Source organism: Martes martes, assembly GCF_963455335.1.
Source record: "Martes martes genome assembly, chromosome: X".
Lineage (NCBI taxonomy): Eukaryota > Metazoa > Chordata > Mammalia > Carnivora > Mustelidae > Martes > Martes martes.
Window position 1 is genome coordinate 61,415,006 of NC_137897.1, and position 7,166 is coordinate 61,422,171.

General features: G+C 39.1%; 1 pseudogene across 1 annotated transcript; it reads left to right on the top strand.

The window, feature by feature from the left end:
- Positions 1 to 3,737: 3,737 nt before the first annotated feature.
- LOC308337395 (protein lin-28 homolog A-like) lies at positions 3,738 to 4,388 on the top strand (annotated as a pseudogene). The gene has a single exon. The product of its transcript is annotated as a protein lin-28 homolog A-like (transcript).
- The last annotated feature ends 2,778 nt before the right edge of the window (positions 4,389 to 7,166 follow it).

The following is a 7,166-nucleotide window of genomic DNA, read 5'->3' on the forward strand; positions in this document are numbered from 1 at the left end:
ATAATCATTTTTATAAGTTGTTGGATTAGTTTTGCTGGTATTTTGTTGAAGAATTTTGCATTTATATTGAAAAGAGATCTTAGTCTGTAGTTTTCTTGTGATGTCTTTGTGTAGTTTGTGTGTAAGTGGCCTTATAAAATGAGCTGGAAAGTGTTCTAACCTCTATAATTTTTTGGAAGACTTTGTGAAGCATTGGTGTTCTTTTTTAAATATTTGTCATAAATAACCAGTGACTACCTGGTACTTGGTTTTACTTTGTAAAAAGTTTTTTGGATTACCAATTCAGTGTCTTAACCTGTCATGGATCTATTCAGATATTTTATTTCTTCTTGAGTCTGTTTCAGTAATTTGTGTTTTTCTAGAAATTTGTCCATTTCATATAGATGATCTAACTGTTGGAACACATTTTTATAGTATTTTTTAATCCTTTTTGTTTATGTAGGTTGATAGTAATGCCCTTTCATCCAGAGTTTAGTAATTTGAATCTTTTCTTTCTCTTTTCTTATTCAGTCTATCTGAAAGATTACCAATTTTTTTGCTCTTTTAAAAGAATTAGCTTTTGGGTTTGTTGATTTTCTTATTGTTTTTCTGTTCTCTGTTTCACTAATTTCTGCTCTGTTATTATTTCATTCATTTTGCCTGCTTTGTGTTTAATTTGTGTTTCTTTATTTTTAGTTTCTTAAAGTAGAAAGTTGGGTTATTATTTTGAGATCTGTCTTATTTTTATATATAGGTCTTCACAACCATAAATTTCCTTCTAAGGATTGGTTTTGCTGCATGCCATAAGTTTTGTTATGTTTTCCTTTTCATTCATCTCAAAGCATTTTCTATTTTATTTTTTTAAAAAGATTTTATTTATTTATTTGACAGAGAGAGATCACAAGTAGGCGGAGAGGCAGGCAGAGACAGAGAGAGGAGGAAGCAGGCTCTCCGCGGAGCAGAGAGCCCGATGTGGGACTCGATCCCAGGACCCTGAGATCATGACCTGAGCCGAAGGCAGAGGCTTAATCCACTGAGCCACCCAGGTGCCCTCAAAGCATTTTTTAAAAGATTTTATTCAATGACAGAGAGAGAGAGAGAGCACAAGCAGGAGATGCAGCAGGCAGAAGCAGTCTCCATACTGAGCAGGGAGTCCAATGTGGGGCTCGATCCCAAGCCTGAGATCATAACCTGAGCCAAAGGCAAACACTTAATTACTGAGCCACCCATGCACCCCTCAAAAGATTTTCTAATTCCCTTTGTGATTTTTTTCTCTGACTGGTTGTTTGAAAACATGTTGTTTAATATCCACATATTTGTGAATTTTCCTATTTTCCTTTTGTTATTGATTTCTAATTTTATTCTATTATGGTTGGAAAACATATTTTGTAGGATTTTGATCCTTTAAAATTTATTTATTTATTTTCTTTTAAAATTTTTTTAAAGATTTTATTTCTTCATTTGACAGAGAGAGAGATCACAAGTAGGCAGAGAGGCAGGCAGAGAGAGTGAGAGGGAAGCAGGCTCCCTGCTGAGCAGAGAGTGCGATGCAGAACTTGATTCCAGGACCCTGAGATCATGACCTGAGCCGAAGGCAGCAGCTTAAACCACTGAGCCACCCAGGTGCCCCGATCCTTTAAAATTTATTAATGGTTATTGTATGGCCTACCATATAGTCTATTCTAAAGAATGCTCTATGTTCACTTGAAAAATATTTTTCTGTTGTTGGATGCAGTGTTCTGGATGCCTGTTATGTCTAGTTGTTTTATATGTTTATGTGTTTTTTTAAAATATTTTATTTATTTATTTGAGAGAGAGAGACAGAGAGACAGCATAAGCAGTGGGAAGAGGCAGAGGGAGAGGGATAAGCAGATTCATTGCTGAGTGGGAGCCCGATACAAGTCAGACACTTAACCAACTGAGCCACCCAGGTGCCCCTTAATTGCAGTTTTTAAGAATGGTTTCTCTTTTACTTGAAAAACCAATAAACAAGAAACAAGTTGATAAGACTTTAAGAAAGGCAGGAAACTACTAACCAAACCAGCTATAAAGTAAAAATGAAAAAAAAAATCAACTTGTATTTATGTATCAAAATACTTTATTCTTTTAAATTTAGTTCCTGTGGAAAATAATCTTTAATAAATTATTGACTTTAAGGTTAATACTGCTTCACTTCTTCAGTTAATTAATTATATTTGGTAGCTATAGTTAAATTGACACCATATACACTTAATGAAACTGAAAGGAAAAATACAATAAACTGGAATACAGAGGACACGTATTCTAGATCTGGTTCCATCATTAATTTGCCATATGCCCTCCATGGAGAATCTGACCTCTCTACTGGTCTCTACCAGTAAATATGGATTATTCTAACTCCATTTTTCTTTAAATATGTCAGAAAAAGCATGGGATTTGAGATAAAGACTTGAGTTTGTTTTAGAATTTCACCAATTTCTCCTAAGTGACCCTCATTTCACTAAAACGTGGTTAGTGGATTTATAAAATGGGCAAAATAATATATACCTTGCCAAACATTTATTTGGATTAAATGAGATTTTATAGGTAAAAGAGCTAGCACAGAGTGTGACCAATAATAGTAAGTGTTAGTTCCTTTTTTCTCTTCCTTATGAGGAATCAATTCCTTATGAGGAATCAATAAAAAGCCTGAGGAGGAGGAGGAGTAACAATAGTTTCTATGCAATGTCTACGCTCATTTAAATGATAAGCAACCTGAGAGCTTTTATATCTGGTAGGGAGGAAAAACATTAATTCTTACATAATTCTGCTAAGTTTTATAGACTAGACAGCTATGACTTAATAACAGAAATTTTCTGGAGTAAAAATATGAAAGAAAATATTAAGTTTATGTCCCTTTTATCTATTCTTTGTGCAAAAACTATATCTCTTTGAAGAGTTAGGCAGGTTTTAGAGCAATAATAACACTCTAACTTATATCTAGGCTTGCCATTTTGATTTTCATTATCTCACTTGATTCTAACTCAGTGTCTGACATGTAATAGGAATTTAACAAATATCTATTGGATAACTAAATTACTTTTTGTAATATTTTACAAAGGTAAGCAGCATTGATATCACCATCACAATTTTTCTTATGGAGAAACTGCCTCAGAGGAGAGGTCATTTAACTTACCCAAGGTCACAGGGCAAGTTAAAAACTAAATCTGAAATCTAGGTGTCCTGACTACTTCTGTGCTCCTCATTTTACCTCACCATGTGACTTGGTTAAAGCTTCTTAGCCCTTGCCTGTCTATCCATTCTTCATTTGTAAAACAATGTCTTTATTGTTTTAAAAAGGCTTTAACAATGTTATTAAATTAATATATATATAAGGAGGATTTATGATCTAATTTTCTTCCCATAAGGAAAGACAGTGAGGAGAAAGTTTTCTCCTAGCAAGTTATTGATGGTTAATTATCTGTGAGTGTTTTGTTGTTTAGGTTTCTGACAGGCAAGCAAAAAGAAAGAGCCTAAAAAGAGAGTATACTTGGAGAGAAGCTGGAGAGTATTGAAAATTTGCTGGGATCACCAATTTCCAATACCATTATGGCATTTTCTATGCCAGAAATTATATTTTCTGCACTTTATTTTAGCATAATTATTTAGAAAGTATTAGACCAGGTGCTGGGGGAAGATGTAGCAGCCTCTTCTTCAAGCCACCCCTTTGCCTCTAGACTTCTCTGAGGCAAGCAGCCACCTGACCAGGTTCACCTGGATCACAAGCTCAGTTGACTACCATGGGCTCTGTTTCAGACCAGCAGGTTACAGGTGGCTGTGCCAAGGTGCCTGAGGAGGCACCTGACGCTGGCCAGCAGCAGAGGAGTCACAGCTGCTGTAGGGTTCCCACTTCTGTAAGTGGTTAAATGTGTGCATGGAGTTCAGATTCCTGTCCATGACAACATGTGCTAGGGTCATGCTTGACCCCTGTCCATGTCTGTGCACCAGACCAAGCTGAACATGGAGGGGTTCCAGAGCCTGAAGGAGGGTGAGGCTGTGGACTTTACCTTTGAGAAGTCTGGTAAGGGCCTGGAATCTATCTGAGTCACCCGCCCTGGTGGGGAGTTCTGTACTAGATGTGAGAGGTGACCCAAAGGGAAGAACATGAAGAAGCACAGATCAAAGGGAGACAGGTGCTACAACTGTGGAGATCTAGACTACCATGCCAAGGAATGCAAGCTGCCACCCCAACCAAAGAAGTGTCACTTCTTCCAGAGCATCAACCATATGGTGGTCTCATGTCCACTTAAGGACCAGCAGGCCTTGAACTCACAGGAAAGCCAGCCTGCTTTTGGGAGGAAGAAGAGATCCATAGCCCTGCCCAGCTCCCAGAGGCCCAGAATTGGGCTGCAATGGATGGGGGCTATCCTTTTGTGTTCAGGAAATTTTGAGGAGCAGGCATCAGTGACAGAGTGGAGAAAGTGGGAACAGAGTGGGGAGGGGGCAGCTGACACTGCCATGTATCTCTGGCTGGAGTCCACAACATTATCTTCTCTTCCCTTTTGGCAGGGTAAGTGGAGGAAGGGGGAAGGCAAATGAACTCCAACCATGCTCTATCCAAATGCATGTGAGGGTTTTGGGGAAAAATCCTTCTCTGTGTGCTTTATCTGAGTCTCTGCCCTGAGAATCTCCAGCTTTTGAAAGTGGCCTATATGGGGAAATTGTTTTCCCTTCAAAGAAAGAAACACATAATGATTTTTCCTATGCCAGAGTGCAAAGATTAAGCGTGAGACCAGTTTGATGGACCCAACTCATGAACCATTACATTCTATGGGAGGGAATCTCTCAGGGGTAAGGCAGGGTTTCTCCACATCTTGTCTCATAACCCACTCTTAGGGTAGGGTATTGAGAACTGTCTCAGGCAATAGGTTGTGACAGGAGGCAAAGGGGTTGTTGGGAGAACAGTTGTACACTTGCTGCTGCTAAGCTTACTCCCACCTCATTCTGAGCCAATAGAATTTTATTTGATCCCTTGGATAACCACACAATAGGCCCCACTTTCTCCAAGATGCCAGCTGCACTGCTGCATGTGAATGATGTGCACGACACTGTGCATTTTAACTTTTTTTTATAACATAAATATTCTGGTTTTGTAATTTTACATATCTTAATTTTAAGGCCCTTGTTCCTGCATTGTGTTCTTAGGTACATGAGCAATCTCAAGGATAAATTGACAGTAATTCTAGGTCTGGACAGCAGGAATACTTTTTTTTTTAATCGCCAGGAAAACAAATTATTTGAGTGCACAGACTATTGATTTACCTTATTTTTGCTAATTTGAGCTGGCTTTTCTGCGTAGTATCTCCTCCACTTTCAGTGTTCCTTGGGAGATTAGGTTTTAACTCAGTTGCCCCATGACTTGATATCCTTCTACTGGAAGATTGGAAATCTTTCTGGACATGAAAAGTTGTGCAGGAAGGTTAGGAGAGGCTGCACCAGGTGAAAGGTGCAGAAGGGAAGTCAAGATTAGGTAAGGGTTGTCTATAGGTGTAATAAAGGATTCCTGTTCTGGACCTCTAATCCCAGGGCATGGGACTCACTTTACATACCAGAGCCATCCTTCACTTGATTGGGCTAGGCCTACCATGCACAACAGAGTGTGTGAGTTGTGTGTGTGTGTGTGTGTGTGTGTGTGTAAAAAGAATGAGTTGGTAAGAACAAGTTTAAGAACAATACCTCTGAACCTATCTTGAGCTGCCCCAGGGTGGGTGCAAGTAGCAAAGACTAAATTTCTTTTTTTTAAGGTTTTATTTATTTATTTGACAGACAGAGACACAGTAAGGGAGGGATTACAAGCAGGGAGAGGGAGAGGGAAAAGCAGGCCTCCCACTGAGCAGGGAGCCCGACACAGGGCTCAATCCCAGGACCCTGAGATCATGACCTGAGGTGAAGGCAGATGCTTAACGACTGCGCTACTCAGGTGCTCCAAAGACTAAATTTCTTAACCTTTATAAATTCTGGGCTTTTCTTCTTGGCTTCCAGGGAGAGCATAAACCATGACTTCTTTGTGCTGACCAGAGCCTGTGCTCTGTCCTGTTGCTGCAGTGATTAGTGTCATGGTAGCTAAAGGAGAAAAGAAGGTTTTGTTTACATGCTATGAGATCACCATAAACGTACCTCACTGTGTTGAAACAGGGCAAATGCAATAGAGTGCATTGGGTGATGTGTGTCTGATCCTGGGTTCTTGTCTCCTCCAGTCATTGCCCCTGTCTAGTTGTCGTATTTGTCTGGGTTTATAGGAGTTCACAAATAACTGACTGGGTGATTGCTATGTGGCCTGGTTTGTGCAAATATAATGTGTTAGTTTTCTCCATGTTCTTTTAGGATTATTCACAAACTTATTTTTACACTGAGAAAAATAGCCAAAGCATCTTTAATGAAACGTTCTGCACAAGGGAAAGAATATGGAACATAGCTTGGTGGCCCCTCTTCAAGTGTGGAGGTCTTGAACCATCTTTTCTATTGTGTTCCTGTTCCTCTATTTCCTATTTTGGGCCAGATATGACCCCTATCTTATCCCCTGTTCTATTCTCCCTCCCAGTAAAAGCCCCCACACATACATATTTAATTTGTGGGATTTTTCCATGACTCTTAAATGATTTCTGCAAAAATCCTGAAGAAGCTAAGAACTCTCCACCTCCTTGTTCCCAATCTCCTTTTCAAGATCATTCCTTGATGTGATTCTTATTAATACACTTGTATTTGGATGGATCAAACCTAATTTAATCTCTAATCTTGTTGTAGAGAGAAGCAGAAGCAATGAGTGGGGTTTTCCACGTAGAAACTAGGGCCAAGAGACCAAGAAAGGGAAGATGAATGTATATTCAAGTCATTCAAGAATTTTTTGGCGGGTGCAAGAAACTTACGTCACAGTGGCCACAAGACTATGTAATAGGAGACAGACAAATATAACCCCTTTTTTAGTGCTAGAAACCAAAGTTTTGTGTGAAATCTTGAAATTCATTGGGAAATGGAGAGGGTATGAAAGCTTGTACCCATCTGTTCTTTCCCTCATCCCTTCTTCTCATTTCTGAACCGCAGGAGACTGAGTGAGCCTCCTTGGGCTTTAGTGACTCCATTACTGAGGAATGTTTGTTTGAAGGTGGACTTTGTTGTTCTGGGTACTTCCTTTCTCACTTGCTATTTTTTTAAATTGACATATAATGTAT